The sequence below is a fragment of the Pinus tabuliformis genome, chromosome 1_2, assembly GCF_031772625.1.
Source record: "Pinus tabuliformis cultivar Carrire ecotype Pingquan chromosome 1_2, CPIR1, whole genome shotgun sequence".
In the NCBI taxonomy this organism is placed as follows: Eukaryota; Viridiplantae; Streptophyta; class Pinopsida; order Pinales; family Pinaceae; genus Pinus; species Pinus tabuliformis.
In genome coordinates, this window is record NC_142298.1 from 118,963,102 (window position 1) to 118,986,562 (window position 23,461).

At 42.7% G+C, this 23,461-nt stretch overlaps 1 pseudogene; it reads right to left on the minus strand.

The window, feature by feature from the left end:
* Window positions 1-48: 48 nt before the first annotated feature.
* Window positions 49-23,164, minus strand: LOC149204790 (glutathione S-transferase U16-like; annotated as a pseudogene).
* Between the last annotated feature and the right edge of the window lie 297 nt (window positions 23,165-23,461).

The window sequence follows — 23,461 nt, forward strand, 5'->3', positions numbered from 1 at the left end:
TACCTACTAGCTAAATATTATTTTAGCTATCTGTTAGCCTCCAAACTTCTAATTGCCAGCGGGTGATGTCAACTTCGCTCTCATTGCAGACATAAATTCAAATAACTCGGCCCAATCAGGCAACACCTTTTTCACTTTGTCCGCTTTAGAAAATTGGTCAGCCTATGGAAATACAGGCTTCTCCTGGTTTGTTTAAAGGGTTGTTGTAGGCGAGAACCTGAAGCGGATCTGGAACAACAAAGTTGTCGAGCTTAAAAATAAGGTATGTATTCAAATGATTAATTCACAAAAGGTTGTAGTTTCTAGTTCTGGGTAAAATTTCTTAAGCCTAGACAAAATCTCGTTTTCCAGGAATTAAAATCACATACTTCTGTAAAAAACAGGAAGTAGAACAGGTTATATATGTTTGTCTTTCCCAAGGGTGTTGTATATCGAATGATTTAACAATGTCGTGTATATTTCCTGAAATTCTCACGCCTATGGTTATATTAGAACTATTCTCAATTATTCTTGTTATTCTCACAACTATATATATACGGCCTACATTTTCAAGACACCCATGTTTCACTCCTCTCGCAGCCTGAATGTCAGCCTGCAATAACCTTTCAGCTCCCTCATGTCTTTCTTTTTTGAAACACCATGTTTATAGCCACAAGGTCTAAATGTATTCTAGTATAAGTGGACTAACACTTTCTTCATGTCACAACCTTGCAAAAGCTTCGCCATTAGAATCTGCTTTAGGTGGTGGTCTTTCCAGGGTTGGTATTGTGTATGTTGTTGTGAGGGCCTTGAGTCCTAAACTTGCTCGAAGGGTGGTGTCACGACCCAATGATAAATATACAAAATAAAAAAATATAATTGCAAAACTTATTACTTTTATTCATCCATGTATTCGAACATAGCATAATTATACATATATAAAGCATCGTTCTTAAGTATTGAACGTGCTGCTATGTTTATACATAAATATATATATTTCAACCTTAATAATATAAGGTTTCCCTCTTGACTTAATACTATATGAACCATTGGGCGACCTTCACGAATTAATGGCTAAGTCAATGGTTATTGTGTTTATCGGTTCATTGCTCCGACCAACTCCGGCGCCAGGTGGTGAACGGAGTTTTAATTGGCTTCACCTACCCTTGCCAGGTGGCTAGCACCGTGCAGAGGCCATGTGATGTCTCGGTGGAAACGCTGGGGTTTGCGCGCCAATCTTCCACTCGGATGAACGGTGAGGATTACTTATTCAGATCTAAGGGCTTTAATTCGCCCAAGGGTTTAGCGGTGTTTTATATACCACCGAGTCACTTAATTCGGGTTCATTTGCATCTGTTGGAGAGGCCGAACACTTGCTCAGCTCGGCGGCTCCTTCCCTGCACCATCTGCCAGGACTTGCCAAGCTATCTCAGGTATTTTGATGACTGATGCCCGCCGATTCATAGTCTTCCTTCAGCTGTTTAAATATATGTATATACAGTGCGTTGTTACTGCAGAGTTTATTATTTCAGGTTAACACATTCATGAGCTAACTTCAAATGCGTTTGCTATGTACAGGTGGTTGCATCTCGGTCCTCCTACCGCTCAAGGAACGATTATGCAACCGAGGCGCTCTCAGGTATTTATCCTATCATGAGTTGATGCAGAGCCTGCGGTTTAACCTGATGGGTGAGGGTTTATACTTTGAGGTTTGCCTTGTGTCGATTTTCTTGGCCTGAGGAGTTCCTCATGGCAGTCTCTTATTTTATTGTCTCAGGGTTTCTTCATTCGGCCAAACCCTGGTTACGAATCGCGGTCGGCCTTTCCATGCCGGGACCTGCGTCTTATTTGGTTTATACAGACTTATTTTAAATATCTATTTTGGCAGTATGCCCAGGGTTGTATGTATATTTATTTTAAAGGTTCACGGCCTCCCTGCCGGAACCGAATCGATTCAAATGAAGTCAGGATATTTACTCCTTCCTGATTCTCATGCTGTTAAGGATATTAAATATGAATTCTCAAGTTTTGTTTGTATTTATGAAAAGATAAAGAGTCTTCTTCGGCTATCTGGACATTTGATAAACATGCTGTCGTTATACCCAACAGGGGGTTTTTGTCTATCACAATGCTAATATATTTTGCCTTTCCTCTTTTGAATACGATGTATATGTTCCTCATCTGGTATATATTTTGCACCAATGGCTTGTCTGGTTTATACACGTATGATCTTGTTTTCAAGAACGTATTTGAGCTCATCTTATTATAAGGTTGTTGTTATTCCTTTGGTTCACAGAGTCGAGTTTATTCTATTCGAGGGTTTTGTTATAACACCCATATATTCGCTTATTAATACATGGCTGTATTACGGCGGTTATGCGGCCGTTTACCACAGCGGGGTTCTGTTACCAGGTGACATCATGTCGCCTTTGCATTGTTAATGGTATTAATCACCTGTGCTCTGAGCCGGATGAGGGCTGGTGGGCGATAACACAGTGATTTCCTTTTTACATGTTTTCGAATATAATGAAATGTAACCCTTGGTACAGGGTCTATCTAGTTTTCTTTGTTACGGCCTCACTATATACTATGAACAGCACTAATATTTCAAATATGTTCCTCGGCTGCTCTAGAATTACAATAAATCTCCTTGCCGTTCTGTTATCTCTATAAATCTTTCTACTGTTCTAGTTTTTCAATGAATCCTTCCGCTGTTATGTAGTTCAATGCATCTTTCTACTATGCACTTAAGTACTCTGCGTACTGTTAAGGTCTTTCAGGACCCTCATACGGTTTTTATACAGATATGCTTCAGTTTCTATACAGTTAACATGCATCGGTTTCTATACAGTTCACATGCATCGGTTCTATACAATTAACATGCAATGAATACAGCAGATAGTCTCTGTCCTTTTTCGTCTTAAATAACCAGTTCTAAATATTCATAGAAACTGTTTCTAATATTATATATTCTTTACATCTAGTTAGCAACAGAGACTTGGATTCAACTATATTTTCCTTCTATACACCCAGTATCCTGATTACGGAAATCTGATTCTGGTGAATAACTCATACCTGGTCTACCAGTTACAGGAGTTAACGCTCCAGAAGTTCACCTGCATTTTACAAACTTGCTCTTATCCACCCAACCTTGAGATCCATCAGTACGTTGGATTCTCCCCCTGAGCTGTCTTGCAGGCCTGCAGCCCTCAACAAGACTCATGCACCTTCGTGCTTGGGTTATCTGGTCCTTACCAGACTTAACCCTCTTTTCTTTCTTTTTCCTTTCTTGGAATTTCTCTTCCCCTGTCTGTCACAACAAACCAGGGGTTTTCCCTCCCAGGACCTTTCCTGTGTGAAGGGTTAGTTTTTTTTCAGATTCATAACTGTTTCCTTTTCTTTAGAAATCCTCCCCCAGGAGGCTGCCAGCATTTTCCAAAAATATATATTCCATTTCATAAATAAGATAATATCATTTAGTAACAGTAATTAACAATTCACATTAGTTTCTTACCACAGTAACTTTTCATATTTACATGTTTCACGGGGTCATCACATCTTCCCCCCTGGGATTGGACATCGTCCCGATGTCTATTCCCTTTAAATAAGTCCGGGTAAACTTTCCTCATAAGCTCCTCGTCTTCCCAAGTAGCCTCCTCAGGCCCATAGTGCTGCCACAGCACTTTAATTTGGGTAATAACCCGTTTCCGCAGCCGCACTTCTCTCCGGTCGAGAATGCTCTGTGGTTCGACCAGAACCTCGCCTTCCGGTTCAACCTGCAGACAATCAATACCTTCAGTCAGTTTCTGTTGAGTATATCTCCATATTCAAAACAACGGGATTAATTCTTACCCGAACATCTTGTCATTTGATCACATGTTTAGGATCGTATACATATTTCTTTAGAACAGAAACGTGGAAAACGTTGTGAATTTTAATATGGCTAGGCAAGGCGAGTTGGTAAGCCACCGACCCCACTCTAGCCAAGATCTGAAAAGGTCCAAAGTACCGAGGAGCCAGCTTGGCACATCCGCTCCATTGCAGTGTGCTTCTTCTGGCTTGGATCCTCACAAACACATGGTCACCAACCTGATATTCTTTGAATCTTCTTTTTCTGTCCGCAAAACTTTTCTGTCTGTCCTACGCAGCCTTCAAATTGGCACGCACCCTTTTCACCATGTCTTCCATTTCTTTAAGCATTTCCGGACCCAAACTCAGCTTATCCTCAGGTCCACCCCAACTTGAGGGTGTGCGGCATTTTCGCCCATACAAAACCTCAAAGGGGCTTAGCTGTGTCGAGGTATGATATCCATTATTATATGCGAATTCAACCAGGTGTAAATATTCTTCCCATTGGTTTGGTTTCAGCATCACATACGCCCTCAACATATCTTCCAACACTTGATTTACTCGCTCGGTTTGACCATCGGTCTGCGGGTGATAGGCTGTGCTAAAGTTCAGCTGTGTTCCCAACTCAGCGAACAACGTCCTCCAAAAGGTGGATGTGAACTTTACATCCCGGTCTGATATGATTACTTTCGGCAGTCCATGCAGTCTGAACACATTCTGCATAAAAAGGTGAGCAATTTTCACCGCCTTATAAGTGGACTGGACGGGTATGAAGTGTGTCGCTTTACTCAACTTATCAACCACCACCATGATGGAATCATTGTTTTTCTTTGTTCGTGGCAAACCGGTTATAAAATCCATGGAAATGGTTTCCCATTTCCACTCCGAAATAGGCAAAGGTTGTAATAGCCCGGCCGGATGCAGATGTTCTGCCTTAATCTGCTGGCACTCTAAACACCGCGCCAAATACTCAACCACCTGCTTCTTCATTCCAGGCCAGAAATATTCCTTCCTAAGTGCAGTGACCATCTTTTGGTATCCTGGATGGCCAGTGTAGTGGTTGGTATGGAACTCGTCCAAAATCAGATTCTTAAGGTCATTCGAATCAGGTACATATAACCTTTTATTAAAATACAGCATGCCAGCACCGTCTAGTGTATATCCTTGCTGTAGTTTTTCATTAACTGATTGCTGTACCTGCTGTTTTAATTGTTGGTATTCAACATCTTGATTTGCTGCTGATTTAATCTGTTCAAACAGAGAGTTCCGCCACTTGCTGACTGAAAGTTCACACAAACACTGCACCTTTCGACTCAATGCATCAGCCACCCGGTTCTCTTTGCCTTTTAAGTGCTTAATCTCGAAATCGAATCCACTTAGGAAATCTGCCCAACGGCCCTGTCTTGCATTCAAGGTAGGTTGACTGAAGTAATTGGTCAAACTGTGGTGATCTGTTAACAACAGAAATTTCCTCCCTAAGAGGTAATGTCGCCACATTTTCAGCGCATGAATAACAGTTGTTAATTCTAGATCGTAAGCAGAGTATTTCTGCTCATGATCTTTTAGTTTTCTCGATTCATACGCAATTACTTTCCCTTCCTGCATTAATACTCCTCCCACACCCTCCTTACTTGCATCGGTACACACTACGTAATCCTTATTAGGATCAGCTATACTCAAGATGGGTGCAGTGGTGAGTAAGTGCTTCAACCGATCAAAGCTCTGCTGACATTCTGATGTCCACTTAAACACCTTCCCCTTTTTCTGCAAGGAAGTGATAGGGTAGGCTATCCTTGAGAAACCTTCCACAAATCTTCGATAATAGCCAGCTAGTCCCATAAAGGATCTGATGTCAGCTACATCCTTGGGTATGGGCCATTCCATAATATTCTTTATCTTCTCAAGATCTACTGCAATTCCTTCTTTAGTAATCACATGACCCAAATATTGGATTTCCTCCTTGAAAAAGTCACACTTACTAAACTTAGCATATAACTGATGTTCTCGAAGAGTTTGCAACACCGTCCTACGGTTCTCTTCGTGTTCCTCATGGGAACGAAAATATATGAGAATATCATCGATAAATATCAGCACGAATTTGTCCAAAAACCTGTGGAACACGGTGTTCATCAAACACATAAAGGTGGCAGGTGCATTGGTCAAACCAAAGGGCAACACCACAAATTCGTAGTGCCCGTAGCGTGTTCTGAAAGCGGTTTTGGCAATGTCCTCTTCTTTAATTCTGATCTGATGATAACCAGATCGCAAATCGATCTTGGAGAATACCTTTTCCCCCTTCACTTGATCAAAGAGTTCGTCAATCCGGGGCAAGGGGTATTTGTTTTTGATCGTGAGCTTATTCAACTGACGATAGTCTATACACATACGGAGAGTTCCATCTTTCTTTTTGACAAATAATACTGGAGCTCCCCACGGTGATACGCTGGGGCGGATATAATTCTTATCCATCAGCTCTTGCAGTTGCATTTTTAATTCTGTTAACTCTGGTACGCTCATTCGGTACGGTGCCCGTGACACCAGTGCTGCCCCTGGTGTTAGCTCTATAGTGAAATCTATATCCCTTTTTGGGGGCAGTCCTGGTACCTCTTCAGGAAAAACATCCACAAATTCCTGTACTACCGTAATATTGTCCAGTACAGATGTTTTGTCTTTCTGGTTTGCATAACCAGCTTGAATAGCGTAAATCTGACACTTCTTCCTGAGACATTTAGCTAGCTAGGAAGCAGTGATAGGCCGGATCTGTACAGGGTGTTTAATCCCCTGCAACTCTTGCTGCTGTCCCAAGTCATCCTTGTAATAGATGGTTTTGGTCTTGCAGTTTACCAACGACCAATGTTTTTCTAGCCAATCCATACCAATCAGGATGTCGTAGGACCCCAATGGAAGTACATTCAGGTCTGCTGTCATTGGCTGTCCAGCTATGCTGAGAGAGCAGTTACTAATTTTGGCTAAGATTCGTCTCTTAGCTCCCGTGGCTAGCTGTACCAGCCATGGATTTCTGACCTTTTCAGAAGGTAACTTACACTCTTCTACTATTTTTGGGCTAACATAACTTAAAGTAGCTCCTGGGTCAATAAGAACAGCTATAGAAAGGTTTGAAATTTTACCTTCAAACTCCACCATGGTCGGCTGGTATTCCGCTTGACGGTCATCCAAGGCTGCGTTAATTCTTGGTACGCTGCGCGCCACTTCCCCAACAGTCGATGCTTCTTGGATATGAGATATTTGGTCCACTCCTTTACGCTGAGGGCAGTTCTTAACATAGTGTGGTCCTCCACAACCCCAACATTGGACTGGAGGTCTGGTCATCCCTTCAAGGTCTGACCTGGCAGGTGGTTCACTGATTCTGCTCTCACTTGGTTTAGTCCGAAAGGTACTCTTTGCTACATTTCTACTAATCTGTCCCTTACCAGCACCCTTGCTGCCATTACCATGACTCCCTTTATTATTACCAGCAATTCTGTTGCCCTTTCTTTCATTCCATCTTTTATTTGAAATGTATCCTTTTTGTTTGTTTTGCTGGTAACAGATTCTTGCCTTACGAATCGCCTCATCCATTGTTCTGGGATTATCAAACTCAATGCGTTCCCTTATATAGGCAAGTAGGCTACTCACAAATCTCTGCACCTTGGCATTTTCCTCCTTAATATATGGCACATAGCGAAGCAGGGAAGTGAACCGATTAATGGACTCGTCCATATACTGTTGTCCTAGCCGTAAATCACGGAACTCCCGTGCTTTCTCATCATAGAATCGCTCGGTTAGATATATCTCTTTGAAGTATTTTTGAAACTTTTCCCATATTATGTTCTGATCACTTACTCCTTTTACAATCTTGGTTTCTTCCCACCACAGGGTTGCCTTGCCTTGTAGCTGGAAGATGGCTAGCCGTGCCTTCAGATTCTGATCATACTCATACAACTAGAAATACTTGTTCATGTTAATTAACCATGCTTCTGTTGCTTCCTCCTGTTCCCCATCGAAATGTGGAGGTTTAATTTTCCGGAATTCCCCCTGTAATTCCATTTTCTGTCATTTTGAGTTTTGTTGTTCCAGTACGTTATCAGAATGGTCCTCCTTTTCCTCTGAAATCTCAGGTGCAGTTGGGTAATTTCGCTCCTCAGTTGCCCTTTGCTGTTCTGCACTGGGATTGGCTATTGGTGGATTTTGTCTGTCCGACAAACTCTTCAGTATTCTTTCCTGCTCCACTGTCAATCGCGCGTTGTCTTCTCGCAGACGTGCCATCTCATTTTTCAGTTCTTGAACAGTTTCTAGTATCGCCAAATTGGTATTGCGTGTCTCTTCACCAAGCTGTACCCACAGCTCTGGATTTTCCCAAAGAATGCTGCCAACTCCCTGCATTTCCTCTATCTTTATTGTTGACTGTTAGCTGATTATCGTCTCTGTATTTATATCCCAATTAATAAACAAGAAAATGAGTTAGCTAAATTAATTCTTCCTCATATATGTATTATATGATAATCTTCCATGCAGCTGGATCTTACTGCTCCAGAGGCCACAGTTTTGAAACCTCTGCTCTGATACCACATTGTCACGACCCAATGATAAATATACAAAATAAAAAAATATAATTGCAAAACTTATTACTTTTATTCATCCATGTATTCGAACATAGCATAATTATACATATATAAAACATCATTCTTAAGTATTGAACGTGCTGCTATGTTTATACATAAATATATATTTTTCAACCTTAATAATATAAGGTTCCCCTCTTGACTTAATACTATATGATCCATTGGGCGACCTTCACGAATTAATGGCTAAGTCAATGGTTATTGTGTTTATCGGTTCATTGCTCCGACCAACTCTGGCGCCAGGTGGTGAACGGAGTTTTAATTGGCTTCACCTACCCTTGCCAGGTGGCTAGCACCATGCAGAGGCCATGTGATGTCTCGGTGGAAACGCTAGGGTTTGCACGCCAATCTTCCACTCGGATGAACGGTGAGGATTACTCATTCAGATCTAAGGGCTTTAATTCGCCCAAGGGTTTAGCGGTGTTTTATATACCACTGAGTCACTTAATTCGGGTTCATTTGCATCTTTTGGAGAGGCCGAACACTTGCTCCGCTGGGCGGCTCCTTCCCTGCACCATCTGCCAGAACTTGCCAAGCTACCTCAGGTATTTTGATGACTGATGCCCACCGATTCATAGTCTTCCTTCAGCTGTTTTAAATATATGTATATACAGTGCGTTGTTACTGCAGAGTTTATTATTTCAGGTTAACACATTCATGAGCTAACTTCAAATGCGTTTGCTATGTACAGGTGGTTGCATCTCGGTCCTCCTACCGCTCAAGGAATGATTATGCAACCGAGGTGCTCTCAGGTATTTATCTTATCATGAGTTGATGCAGAGCCTGCGGTTTAACCTGATGGGTGAGGGTTTATACTTTGAGGTTTGCCTTGTGTCGATTTTCTTAGCCTTAGGAGTTCCTCATGGCAGTCTCTTATTTTATTGTCTCAGGGTTTCTTCATTCGGCCAAACCCTGGTTACGAATCGCGGTCGGCCTTTCCATGCCGGGACCTGCGTCTTATTTGGTTTATACAGACTTATTTTAAATATCTATTTTGGCAATATGCCCAGGGTTGTATGTATATTTATTTTAAAGGTTCACGGCCTCCCTGCCGGAACCGAATCGATTCAAATGAAGTCGGGATATTTACTCCTTCCTGATTCTCATGCTGTTAAGGATATTAAATATGAATTCTCAAGTTTTGTCTGTATTTATGAAAAGATAAAGAGTCTTCTTCGGCTCTCTGGACATTTGATAAACATGCTGTCGTTATACCCAACAGGGGTTTTTGTCTATCACAATGTTAATATATTTTGCCTTTCCTCTTTTGAATACGATGTATATGTTCCTCATCTGGTATAATTTTGCACCAATGGCTTGTCTTGTTTATACGCGTATGATCTTGTTTTCAAGAACATATTTGAGCTCGTCTTATTATAAGGTTATTGTTATTCCTTTGGTTCACAGAGTCGAGTTTATTCTATTCGAGGGTTTTGTTATAACAACCATATATTCGCTTATTAATACATGGTTGTATTACGGCGGTTATGCGGCCGTTTACCACAGCGGGGTTCTATTACCAGGTGACATCATGTCGCCTTTGCATTGTTAATGGTATTAATCACCTGTGCTCTGAGCCGGATGAGGGCTGGTGGGCGATAACACAGTGATTGCCTTTTTACTTGTTTTCGAATATAATGAAATTTAACCCTTGGTACAGGGTCTGTCTAGTTTTCTTTGTTACGGCCTCACTATATACTATGAACAGCACTAATATTTCAAATATGTTCCTCGGCTGCTCTAGAATTACAATAAATCTCCTTTCCGTTCTGTTATCTCTATAAATCTTTCTACTGTTCTAGTTTTCCAATGAATCCTTCCGCTGCTATGTAGTTCAATGCATCTTTCTACTATGCACTTAAGTACTCTGCGTACTGTTAAGGTCTTTCAGGACCCTCATACGGTTTTTATACAGATATGCTTCAGTTTCTATACAGTTCACATGCATCGGTTCTATACAGTTAACATGCAATGTATACAACAGATAGTCTCTGTTCTTTTTTGTCTTAAATAACCAGTTCTAAATATTCATAGAAACTGTTTCTAATATTATATATTCTTTACATCTAGTTAGCAACAGAGACTTGGATTCAACTATATTTTCCTTCTATACACCCAGTATACTGATTACGGAAATCTGATTCTGGTGAATAACTCGTACCTGGTCTACCAGTTACAGGAGTTAACGCTCCAGAAGTTCACCTGCATTTTACATACTTGCTCTTATCCACCCAACCTTGAGATCCATCAGTACGTTGGATTCTCCCCCCGAGCTGTCTTGCAGGCCTGCAGCCCTCAACAAGACTCATGCACCTTCGTGCTTGGGTTATCTGGTCCTTACCAGACTTAACCCTCTTTTCTTTCTTTTTCCTTTCTTGGAATTTCTCTTCCCCTGTCTGTCACAACAAACCAGGGGTTTTCCCTCCCAGGACTTTTCCTGTGTGAAGGGTTAGTTTCTTTTTCAGTTTCATAACTGTTTCCTTTTCTTTAGAAATCCTCCCCCAGGAGGCTGCCAGCATTTTCCAAAAATATATATTCCATTTCATAAATAAGATAATATCATTTAGTAACAGTAATTAACAATTCACATTAGTTTCTTACCATAGTAACTTTTCATATTTACATGTTTCACGGGGTCATCACAGGTGGTTTTCGAACTCCCTGGTTTTTTTGGGGAAGTGAAGTAACCAGGTTCTGATTCCATAACTTTCCGGGGGTTTTTTAAAATTTATTTGATTTAAAATATCACAATCCCCATAAGCTGCTGCCCATCTGAGGTGATGGGTGTCCTTATCCTTACACTTTGCACACTCTTCCTGACGTCCTCGCCTACGTGTTATCTTATTGTTTTTGGACTATTATTCTCTTTGGTTCCGAGGTGTTATCTTCCCAAATCAGGCTCTTGATTTGGCGGCGTTGACATTCTCTTGGGCAGCGAGTTCTAGGTGGGTTGAGGCATGGGAACTGCTGCGATTGCAGGCGAACATGTGTTTCTTTATTGCCTACAAAAGCTTGTCCTGGTAGGAGGGAAAAATTTAAATCCTGGGGGATGTACCTATTACACCATAAATATTGCTTAGCGACGTTGGCATTCTCTTGGGTGGCAGTTTACCAGGACAAAGTTAAATCCTGGGGGATGTACCTATTACACCATAAATATTGCTTAGCGACGTTGGCATTCTCTTGGGTGGCAGTTTCCTGGTGGGTTGGGGAGTGGGAACTGTCCCGACCGCAGGAGGATGGGTGAACACTTACTGCCTACAATAGTTTGTCTTGGTAGGAGGGATGTCATTAAGTCCCGGGGGTGTACCTGTTGAATCGTAATTTCCAATGGACCCTTTCGAGTCTGACACCTCTCTCCACGAGGCCTTCATCCAAGCCACGTTGGAGGCTGAGTCACAATGCCACGCAAACTTGGGCATGACTAGGAATGTGGCACGCTCCCCTCGGCTGACAACCCTGGGTGACGGAAGTGACATGTGGGCAGATGTCCGAAGTCAGTTACAAAATAATTTGGAGGAGGGGAAAAAAGGTGGCAGAAGGTGGGGTGGCAAAAAACATCGTGCCATCAAGATTACCGCACCTGCACCTATACTTTCATTCGGCCATGATGTTCTCCTTGATAGAGTAACGAGTCTCCAGAAGAGGGCTTTAGTGGGTAAGTGGTATTTTGCGGAGATAGAAGAAGTGGAGATGAGGCAGTGGCTGGAAAAAAATGGAAAATCTTGTTGGGATATGTTCCCACGGTGGTAAGGCTAATGGGAGGCTGGTACAGTTTCCATTTTCTGAGCGAGGAGGATCTCAGGAAAATCGTAGCACTGCCATGGGTCAAGGATCGAGGATTTCTGGCAATGTATGCCTGGTATGTGGGCTTCAATCCATTGAAGCAAATGCCCAAAAACAAGCTTATCTGGGTCAAATTGCCTAGATTACCTTTAGAATTTTGGACGAAGGAAGTATTTACCGATATCGGCAATGCCATTGGTAAATTCATATATGTTGATCCATGATGTCTAGGAGCCAGGGATAAAAGGATTGCATGGGTCCTTATTGAAAAATATTTTGGCGAGGCCTTCCCGGATCACATTGAGTTAAGGTGGGAGGACATTAACCTCACACAGCGCCTGGATTTTTGGGGAATACCATTTCGGTGCCTCAATTGCCACCAAACAAGACATTTAATAGCTAACTGTCCTAAAGGAAGAGGCGGGTGGCGGCCTTCGTGGGAGCATAAAGGGACTCATCATCGCCATTAGAAGGAGAACAAGTCGGAATGTTTTTCTCCACGTCATGGTTTTTCCATGAAACAGGGTGGAAACATATCGGGTTCAGGTAACTCCATTCACACTAACCAGGTTTTTTCTGAGCCGTCTCCTCACTTTGTAAAAAATGTTTCTTTCCCTATTCATGTACACTCCTCCTCCTCGACATCAAAACAATCCAGTTCTCATATTGCTACCGACTCACCATGTAGGGAGCATCACCAACTCCTTTCCACCCCAGTTAGGCCCCAGCTGTCGGTACTGTCACAACACACTATGGTTGACATTCCATCTACCTCTTATGCCACGTATACTCAAGCTCGAAGGCTCCATTCACCGGCTACTCAACCAAACTCTCCCATAGCTAAGTCTCCCACACAAAAGTCTCTGGTTTCATCACCTAACAACTCTGTAGATAGCGACCTCAACTTCCTACTTCAAAGGAAGACCCTTGATCTTAAATCTCTCACTATTCATAAGCCAAAGGGTTCTGGGTCCCCTGTGATCAGCCCCTCCTCTGTTGGAAATATAACTGTTAGGCATACAAATAACAGAGGTAGTAGACATTTCAGAGGATGTTCGTGCCAAACTCATACAACCCTGACAAATTCGTCGTCCCTCATTGATATCCCCATTTCTTCACCTATCTCTCCCAGGGCACTTAGAGCATGTATGCCCTCTAATAGGCTTAAATGAACTCCATCCTCTCTCTGAATATCAGGGGTTTGGGGGCCCTTCCAAAATTCCTCGCCTTAAGAGACTTGTTTCTCTCATCTCATTCCAATATTATTCTCATTCAAGAATCAATGCATTCTGCATCACAAACTGTTGACTACTTTCGGAGGATGTTTCTGACATGGTATATTGTGGCTACTAACGCCACCGGTAGGTCTGGGGGTTTAGCAGCTTTTTGGGACCCCAGATGGGAAAATCTGAAGGCATTTTCCTGTTCGGCGGGTATTTTCCTGGCTGGAAGCATCAGAGGTATCCCAGGAAGAACACACATCCTTAATGTGTATGCTCCTTACAAAGAACAGGAGTGTTTCTGGGATATAATGGAGGCATCTGGGATCCTTCATTCATCTTCTCTTATTTTGGCAGGGGATCTTAACTGTACCACAGGGATCGAGGAGCTGTGGGGGCAATCCAGGACGGTGGATAAGATGGCACAAAATCTTAGAGACATTATTTTTGCCCATAATTTAGTAGACATTTGCCCACCAAAAAATTCTCCCACCTGGGATAATGGAAGAAGTGGTAATAATTATATAGCAAAGAGACTTGACAGATTTCTTGTACAAGAAAATATGGTGGAAAAGATGGGGGATGTAAGATCCCACATTATTGAAAACTACATATCAGATCACCACCCAATCACACTCTTTTGGTGCAATGCTGATATTAGAGTCGGCTTGCCATTTAAGTTTAATAGAGTTTGGCTTGAAGACATAGATTTTGAATCTCTTATCTGATCACACTGGCTGGAAAGAAGGGATATAGAGAAAGGCCTTACGCTCACAGAAAGGTTTATAAACAGGCTTCGAAACCTCAAAACAGAGGTAAAAACATGGGAGCGGAAGAAGAAGGCAAGTTTGAGAATGGAGCTGATAGAAATAGAGGAGGCCTTAAAGCCACTACATAGCCAAATGGCCACCCACTCCCTATCTGCCGAAGTAAGGGAACAGATTCATGCTCTCGAGTTGAAAAAGAAGAAGATTCTTCAAGTAAGAGAGACGACATGGCAATTGAAGAGAAGAGCCACCTGGATTCGTGAAGGGGACAAAAATACTAAGTTTTTTCATCGTTTTGCCAATCATAGAAGGAAACAAAACACAATTTGGCAGATATCAAATGGTGAAGGGAATTGTTTTAAGAAACAATCAGAAATTACTGCCCTGGTGGTATCATATTTCCAACAAGCATATAAAAGAATGGAAGTGGAGGAAGCAGATTCACAGGTATGGGCAGTAAATGAATATCCTACAATGTTTAATGAGGAGGATAATCTGGAGTTGTTTAAGGAGATTAAGGTGGAGGAATTGATCCGGGCCATTAAATCGATGAAAGGGGACAAAAGCCTGGGTCTAGATGGATGGACTGTGGAATTATTTGTCCACTTCATAGACATCTTTCAGGAGGACCTTCTACAGATAATAGAAGAGTCTAGAACTAAGGGAATCATACATCCTCATTTAAATTCTACCTATATCTCCCTTATTCCAAAGAAAACAGAGGCTGCCACCTTTGCTGATTATTGCCCAATTTCCCTATGCAATCTTACATACAAGATTATATCCAAGATAATAGCCAACAAAATCAAGGCTTCTTTATCAAAATTCATCTCTCCAGAGCAATATGGCTTTCTTAATAATAGAATAATCCATGATGTTGTGGAAGTTGCTCAAGAATGCATGCACAGTATCAAGACAAAAAAGATGAATGCAACAGTAATGAAGGTGGACCTCAAAAAGGCATATGACTGCTTAGATTGGGGTTATCTGAGACTGGTCCTTCATAAAATTGGCATAAGAACAAACATGGTAGAATGGATTATGGGATGTGTTACGACAGTTCGATATGTTGTAATAATAAATGGGTACCCATCAAGGTTCTTTGTTGTGGGCAGGGGACTTAGATAGGGGTGCGCTTTGTCTCCCCTACTCTTCATACTGGCGATGGATGGCCTAAGTTTGATCATCAAAAAAGTTGTGATCACAGGTCAGTTTGAAGTACTAAAAATTAGCAGTCATATTTCTATTTCCCACAGTTTCTTTGTAGACGATATCTTGCTGATGGGTATGATAAACAAAGTCAAATGGCATGCAATGTCATTAATTTTTAGGAAGTTTGGTAGAGCAACTGGCCTTTTTCAAAATGAACACAAATCTATCATCCTATATGTATCTTGCAACCTCGATGCTATCAGCTAGATCGAGAGGAATTTTTGGGTCAATGCAATAAACTTAGATACTGGAATGAAATATCTGGGATACCACCTAAAGCCTAGGAATTACAAAAATGTTGACTGGATGTGGCTAGTGGATAGATTCCACTCGAGGATTAAGGGGTGGGAGCACAGATGTTTATCAATGGGAGGTCGTATCACCCTCAAATAGTCAGTTCTCGCACAACTAGGGGTCTATTGGGCTAACCTATTCCGAGTCCCACAGCTGATAATAAAATCACTAAATCGCATAATGGCAAACTATATTTGGTCAGGTGCAAGAAAAATCTGTAGATATCATCCGGTTAAATTGGAGAGGATCACTATACCAAGCTGGGTGGATGGGGTATCCTAAATCTTAAAATTTTTGGCTGGGCGTTGATTCTCAAATCATTATGGCAGGGAATCAATAGTAATGGTATATGGGTAAAATTGATTCAGTTCAAGTACATAAAGAATAAGGACTTTACCTATTGGATGAGACAGGGTGCAATTGGGGAAAAAATGGATCCAAGATATGGAACAGTTTCAATATGGTAAAAAATATTCTACTTCAGAACATCTCATGGATGTTTGGTTCTAGAAATAGATTTATTTTGGGCATAGACAGTATTATTGGATCTGGTGAGATCCCATTTCGTCCAACGGAATCAATAAACCACCTGAATAGAAAGGGCATATTTGTTCTGAATCATATGATTAGTGAATGGAGTGGTAATATACCAATCTGGCTTGACCCCATCTAGTTGAACCTCATAGGACAGTACAAAGTGGATTGGTGCCAGCTTGTGAAATCATTAAAAGATGCAGGTATATGTTATGACAACAAAGGGGATCGCATCACCTGGGTTGGGAAAAAGAAGAAATCCGAAGAGATTGAAGTGGTGGATTGCTATCTCAAATTGCGTATTAAGGAGCTACAAGATGCAGACTGCTACTAGTTTTATAAGTTTTGGCAAATTAATATTCCCATAAAGATTATCATTTTCCTATGGTTAACATGGCAGAATAAGAATCTTACATGGGAAAATTTACAGAAGAGGAAACATCACAGACCTGGGATATGTTACCTGTGTAGGAAAGAAGGAGAGGATAATTGTCACTTATTCTTACACTGTCCAAGCTCTATTAGCATCTAGAAGTACTTCACCACCAAGAAGAAGATACCATACATACATTTTAATACAATTGATGAATGTTTAAAATGGTGGAGTACACAATGCACAAGTTGGCGATCACTCACACTAGTTGTCTTCTGGGAGATCTGGAAAGGCTACAACCACATGATTTTTCGAACCAGTAAATGGAGAGAAGATTTTATTTGTGAGCGCGTAGAATAGTGGACCAAATTGGATCAGACAGTTGGCACCAAGCAAAAAGAGAAGGAAGATAAGGGGATGGTACAGGATACCAAATACCCGGCTGAGTTTTTTGATGGGGCATCACAAGGAGGGAGATGTGGATGTGGAATTTGGCTAAAGGTGACGAAATATCACGAGTACTGGATTCATTGGAATGCGGGAGAGTGGACAAGTATGAAAGTAGAAGTAGTTGCTTTATGGGGACTACTATGGATTACCAAATTTTTGGATATAAAAAAAATACAAATATATGAAGATTCCATGTGTATGGTTGATCACATCTTGGGGAAAAATAATATTCAACAAAACTCCCTACAAGGCTGGTTGAACCACATACAAAGCCTATGGAGCACTCTTCAACAATCTTCCATATAGCACATCAACAGAGCTTACAACAAGAATGCTGATGAAATGTCGAAAAAGGGATTAATAGCCATAGAAGAAGGTATGCATATCTAGTTAAAAATGGGGAAAATAGTGACAAAAGTAGGAAGCATTTACATTTAAAGTCCTTGATGGTGGAGCAGAACATCAACATAGATAAGTACCTTGAATTATTTTTTTGATCACTTTTTGTAAATGTTTTGTATAGGGATTGTATAAAAAAACAGGTAAAAGATCACTATATATATTGCTGTATGAAAAACAAGTTGTAAATTAGATGTGTATTAATGCTTTCTCGTTTTCATAATGAGAATCTCATAAATATTTTGGAAACCACAAACGCTGTTATAGGAATATATACTCTGTTTCCTGATTTAGTACATCGCTGTTGACCCTGATGTATGCAGTAAATATGTACTTCGCTGATCAGTTAAATGTTGGATACACTATCAGAACTATGATAATGTTCAGATCATCATATATATGTACTGTTTTAAATATAATACAAAATTAACGATCTTTTCCTACTGAAAAAAATTGGTCAGCCCATGCGCTTAATAATGTCATTTTTTGTGTGTCGAGTAAAATTATATTGGTAACCTTCTCGGCTGTTTGGATGGTTACCAATAGCCCGCCCAATGCGATGTCAACCAACCCTATCCCATCTCCTCCAAAATACGCTTTTCCGGTACTTCGCAACACTTCCTTCGACAAAAGAAGATTTGCCACCGATTCTTCCACTACTTTCTGTTGCTCCTCACCCTGGGTGTCACGCCCCTACACCTGCGGTAGTCTTCCAACCGCTTATAGCGAGGTGCGGCGCCACCGAACACTTTCTTTTCACCAATACTTATGTTCGTGGAATATGCCTTAATTCACTTTCTCCTACTTAGTTTGTGTTTTGCAACCAAGTATTATTATGTTTATCCTTTATACCAATGAACACCCATACTCATTCATTATCAACAACAATTATAAACAAGAAGACAATTGCACAGTATGAAGGGGAGGGGCAACTCCTTGCAATATGAGTCTGCCCGAATCAATATATTATATAATCATCACTTTTGCAATGTACAAGCTAAATCTTGGGAAACCCCAAATTTACACTTAGTCAATTTTACAATCAAGGTGAACCTCCGTTCACCTTCGTGCACACCTTGCACGATGGGCAGCTGCTCACCTGAGCCACCAAGACACCCACGCCAAGTCCTGGCATAAACCGGCACTTTGCACGACCGTTGTGCACACCGCAACCGATCACCGGGCACACCTTGCCCAACACCTTCACCCAAATCAAGTGCGCTCTCCAAAACCGTGCGACTAACCAAGAGGAGCGCATGAGATATGCGCCTTACCACTCCTTGCCTCTACGCACTTAGATCTGCTCCTTAGCTCCTTAGCGAAGATGTGTGTCAAATGATGAATGAATGCTCCCAAAACACATCCAATATATACTCACTGTAGAGGGGGTGGTGGCTTGCCCAGCCGACCACCAAATCCATGTTTACACACCCTTAAAACATGTCTAAACGCCCATGAACAAGTCAGCCTAGCCTCCAACACGAGTCGGCCTTCTTTCCCCATCGTTCCATGCTCCATCATGTATAAAAATCCTGTCACAAGTCATATCATCGCACATGACTCACTGAAACATCGCATTGTCGTGTGTGTGCGCCCACTCGTGCGCCCGCCGTGTGCGCTCACTCGTGCGCCCGCTGTGTGCGCTCGCCCATGCGCCCGCCCGCGCGCCTGCCGTGTGCATCCACCCGTGCGCCCGCCGTGTGCACTCGCCTGCATGCCCGCCCGCGCGCCGGCCGTGTGCAACCGCCCGTGCGAATAACCGAGGACCTTACATCCTCCTCCACTTGAAATTGTTGTTGTCATCGACAACATACCATTTCGGTAGCCATCCACCAAGGTCATCAATATCCATGATGTCAACTCCTCCAAATACTGCAACCATCTCTGCATCATATGTAGAACCACCATCTCCACCATGTCTTGCCTCGGCAACCATCTGTCACCAAGATCACCATACCAAGGTATACACCTCATCTTTATGTCATACATCATAGATCATCTCAATCCATGATCATCGACCACCTTGTCACAATCTCCACATGTTGCTCTCCTCCATGGAAGGTTGGCCCCTCCATCCAAGCTACATGCCCACTACAGCATCTCGTGTCAACCTCCTCATGTGTCATCATGTGAACTGCTGCCATGGTACTCCAACATAATGCTAACACATCTTTGGACATGCCGGCCCCCATGTTTGAGCTAATCGGATGGCCAGTCCAACTGTCACGCTCAAACCATGAGAATGCACATCCTCATGTCACCATCAGTCGTTTCTCAGAATATCATGTCACATACTATACTCAATCAAGACTCTATCTCCATACAAGTGTAAGCCATGCTCAGGTCCATGAAGTAGTCCTCATCTCATCTGCAACATGTTGTCCATGATATTTGGTGTCAATGTGCTACATGAAATCAGCCACATCTATCCCAACATCATCCATGTGTGTATCTCTTCAATATGAAGAGACCATCTCATCAAGCTTCGACTCTCGATGTGCCACATCCAGGTCCATAAAGCAACCTCCATCATATCTGCAATGTGCCATCCCTCAAGTCTGTCATAAAAACAGGTATACACCTGTCTCATCTATCCATGTGCTGCCCATGATCATAGATCAATCAGCTCTCATGTCAAAAGATAGTTGAGTCTCGGCTCAACCCATGCCCAAGTGTTGCCACCAAGGCATCATCATCGTTGTAACTCCATCACTCCAAAGTGTCTCATATCGATCCTCTACATCAAGTCACTCTTCCAAGCCATTCCCATACATGTACTTGAAAGTATGCACCCCATCCTACATCAAAGTCTTTGACCTCAGCTCCTCAATGCATCAAATCCTCTAGGTCCACCATGTATGAAGTCGCTAAAAGTCACAACCTCATGTTATCATGAGCTCCATGAGTCATCTCCAACCAACATCTCAGCAAGCATACAAGTCTCGGCCCAAAGGTCTCTGCAAGATGCCTCAGCTCTCCATGTAGTAGGAATGCTCCATAGTCTATTCACAACTCCATCCAAGTCCATGGCCTTGTTGTACATAAGTGCACAACCTCTCCACTGGCTCATAATAAGTCTCCATGTCACATCAGCAAATCCCTCTGCACAACATCCCTACCTTGGCACTCCTCATTGGATGCCCCTAAATGACACCTCTATAAGTTCTCCTACACAATGTCCCTGCATAAGATTGCCAAGCTCCATGTTTCCAACCTGATCTCCATGACTAAGTTGCCCATGTAGTCCAACCAAGTAGACTCATCACAACAATCGGGCATCCTCATCTAAGTCTGCAATCTTCGGTCTAGTGAGCTCGGTCACCCAACCATATCTTCATCATCACGAGTCCCTTCCATCATAGCTCCCCCACTGAAGGTTCCACCAAGACTATCTCTTGGTCTCGGCCATGAGAAGTCCACCCAAGCATCATCATACCTCAAGTGTGTGCCCTTCAATCTGTCCATGAGTCATGTCGGGCACTTAACCAAAGTGGCTAAAACATGAACCAATCCTCCACAACGATCATCATGTTCCTCCCTTGTCACGGGCCTTTGCACCTTTCATCATAAGGCCACAAACAACCCCAACAAGTCCTGCAACAATCAACAATCCTTGCTCTTCATCATCATCATGAGGCTCCTCCAAATGAGTATCCTCATTCATCCATGTCTGCAAACTGCACGATCCTAGTCCAACTTGATCAACCTCAAGTTCATCCTCCATAGTTGTCATGTCTGCAACATCCTCAATCATCACGGCTTCCTCTTCCTTGATAGCACAATCTGTGACTTCACCTTGCTCCATTGTCCAACCAAGTTGAAGAAGTTCGTCTTCAACATTCTTTTCCAAGACTTCAAGCTTATCTCGAATTCGGGGATTCTCTTCTTTCAACCGCTTCAACATGTATAAGGTAAGCAAGAGCTTCCCTTCGCATTCTTCCAAACTTGCCATGTCTTGTCGTTCAGCGTGGTCCAAGCACTAAGCTTTACCCCTGCTAAACCTATTTCACCATTCACCAGCTTCACCAAGTTCCCTGCAACCATGAACCGACTCTTGTTCCACTTGTATGTGAAACTAGCTTCCTTCACCTGCAAGTACCTGCTTCCACTTTCACTTCGTCACAAACAACCTTGTTCTAACACCAGCTCCAACCGAGCTCTAATACCAACTGTCACGCCCCTACACCTGCGGTAGTCTTCCAACCACTTATAGCGAGGTGTGGCACCACCGAACACTTTCTTTTCACCAATACTTATGTTCGTGGACTACGCCTTAATTCACTTTCTCCTACTTAGTTTGTGTTTCGCAACCAAGTATTATTATGTTTATCCTTTATACCAATGAACACCCATATTCATTCATTATCAACAACAACTATAAGCAAGAAGACAATTGCACAGTATAAAGGGGAGGGGCAACTCCCTGCAATATGAGTCTGCCCGAATCAATATATTATATAATCATCACTTTTACAATGTACAAGCTAAATCTTGGGAAACCCCAAATCTACACTCAATCAATTTTACAATCAAGGTGAACCTCCGTTCACCTTCGTGCACACCTTGCACGATGGGCGGCTGCTCACCCGAGCCACCAAGACACCCACGCCAAGTCCTGGCACAAACTGGCACTTTGCACGACCGTTGTGCACACAGCAACCGATCACCGGGCACACCTTGCCCAACACCTTCACCCAACTCAAGTGCGCTCTTCAAAACCGTGTGACTAACCAAGAGGAGCGCATGAGATATGCGCCTTACCACTCCTTGCCTCTGCGCACTTAGATCTGCGCCTTAGCTCCTTAGCAAAGATGTGTGTGGAATGATGAACAAATGCTCCCAAAACGCATCCAATATATATTCACTATAGAGGGGGTGATGGCTTGCCCAGCCGACCACCAAATCCATGTTTACACACCCTTAAAACATGTTTGAACGCCCATGAACAAGTCCGCCTAGCCTCCAACACGAGTCGGCCTTCTTTCCCCATCCTTCCATGCTCCATCGTGTATAAACATCATGTCGCAAGTCATATCGTCGCACATGACTCGGTAAAACGTCGCATTGTCATGTGCGCGCACTCGCCTGCACGCCTGCCCGCGCGCCTGCCGTGTGCTCTCACCTGCGCGCCTACGGTGTGCCCCACCCACGCGCCTGCGCTGCGCGCCCGCCCGCACGCCCGCCATATGTGCTCGCCAGCGCGCCCGCCGTGTGCGACCGCCCGTGCGAAGGACGGAGGGCCTTGAAAGCTCCTAGAATACTTGGAATGACCTGCAGCCATCAAAACTTCATATTAGACACGGAAATGCAAACCAGTAATTCAAACTTTCAAAATCCCTAATAGCAGATAACGAAGTACGAATGCATGAATTGCCTTATCGTCTATGAAGGCAGCCCAGAAGCGGGCAACGGCTCAGTCATATGGATCGTTGGGCAAAAAAAATGGCGCTTTACTGTCCCATGCCTCAATAATCATGGATTGACAAACAGGCTTCCCGTTGTGGAAGAGCACCGGAATCTTCTTGTGAACAGGGTTTGATTGCAGTAGCAGCTCGCTTTTATTTTGAATGTCCTCTTCAATGAACTCATACTGAATCCCTTTAAAAGCCAGTGCGATGCGAAGGGACTATAAGCCACACCTAAGAGCTTTACTTGCCCATCTTCTCCACAACCCTCCATTGTTATGAAATCTGTTTTTTCAAATGTAATGGGCTTCTCTTGCATATGTGTACCTGCCTCTGGTATCTCTAGTGTATTATATATAAGTAAACACGAAACTTGCGCCCCAAGTCACGCTTCACCTGAGTGCCAATGGTGGCCTTGGGTTCCACTCGTCTTTGCCAATTGTGTGGGACGATGGGTAGCTTCACGCACAAACTACCCGCAGCAGCCAGGAACGAACTTCACCTCCTGTGATCAAGAACCTTCAAGAGGCTGATGGGAGTCAAGTCAAGGAAATAACTGCAAATACTAATG